At 32.1% G+C, this 1,309-nt stretch overlaps 1 long non-coding RNA gene across 1 annotated transcript; it reads left to right on the forward strand.

The window, feature by feature from the left end:
- Positions 1-210: 210 nt before the first annotated feature.
- LOC127847619 (uncharacterized) lies at positions 211-1,068 on the forward strand. The gene is made up of 3 exons (XR_008034080.1): positions 211-324; positions 544-654; positions 1,014-1,068. It is a non-coding gene; the product is annotated as an uncharacterized LOC127847619 (long non-coding RNA).
- Positions 1,069-1,309: the final 241 nt, after the last annotated feature.

Below are 1,309 nucleotides of genomic sequence, written 5' to 3' on the forward strand. Positions count from 1 at the left end.
ATAATATATAGCTATTTTCACTAAGATGTTTAAAACTAATATAAATGCAATAACACTTTTTGGTACACATAACAAATACCTGACAATTTAATTGAATCTTAATGGTTCCTTTGACCTTCACATATTTATCAGTAATTTCTATTATATTTGTTTCATATTTTATCAATATTGACAAAAGATGTTCAGGTCTAACGTTTCTTTAAGTCTGTAGCTGGTCTGGACATTGTAACGACCGTGGAACGTGTGTCCCAACATCAACCAATACAGACTATACGTGTAACAATTGCGCTTTAGGGTGGAAAGGAAAAAGTTGCCATCTCGTTGGTGAGTATGACTGTTTTATTAATGTATGTAGAGCCGCAATAAAAATATTATATTTAACCAGTCATTGCTGACACAATGATTTAAGCATCATAGTGATATAAAATATGCAATATTTCCGTAGTTCCATTACACAATAATTAGTCTTAGTATAATGAATTGTACAAAAATGTCAGCAAGTAAAGTAGGACAATGGAATAATGTTTACAATGTTTAATTCAGATTGCAGCAGTGGATCGTATTGCACAAATGGCGGCGTTTGTGTGGAAAACGGAACGGACTACACGTGTACATGCAAGAATGGGTGGACAGGAAAGAACTGTGAACTCGTCGGTGAGATTAGTGTACTCTTTCAAAAGTGTTAAAAAATACAAAATGAATCAATGTCGACCATATTAAATATTTGGTAAAAATTTACAGAATATATCCATTCATAAATATTGAAGATCAATGGTCAACACGATGGTTGGAAACAGAATACACTAAATACAAATTTCTGTAAAAAACAAAATATCTAAAAGTTAAAAATGAATACGACTTCGACATTTGTGTCAGTAGATTGTCAACAACACAGTTCTTATTAATATGTTCTGCACAAACCAAAAACGAATTTGAGTAATTTCGATATTATTTCTCATATTCTTCTTTGTTCAATATTGGCAGAAGATGTGAAGATCTAACCTTTCTTTCAGTCTGTACCTGGTCCGGACATTGTAACGACCGTGGAACATGTGTTCCAACATCAACCATTACCGACTATACGTGTAGTAATTGCGCTTCAGGGTGGAAAGGAAAAAGTTGCCACCTCGTTGGTTAGAGATGAACGTTTTCAAAAACTTGCAATCTTATGTTGCTTTAGATTTTTATAACAAATTAGTACACATGCTTGTATGATTACGTAGTTTGACTTACGTTATTAGTAATTTTAGTCACATTTATACTTTTACACATAAAAAATGAACAAATCAATTAGATAATATCATAATGT

The sequence above is a fragment of the Dreissena polymorpha genome, chromosome 10 (assembly GCF_020536995.1).
Source record: "Dreissena polymorpha isolate Duluth1 chromosome 10, UMN_Dpol_1.0, whole genome shotgun sequence".
In the NCBI taxonomy this organism is placed as follows: domain Eukaryota; kingdom Metazoa; phylum Mollusca; class Bivalvia; order Myida; family Dreissenidae; genus Dreissena; species Dreissena polymorpha.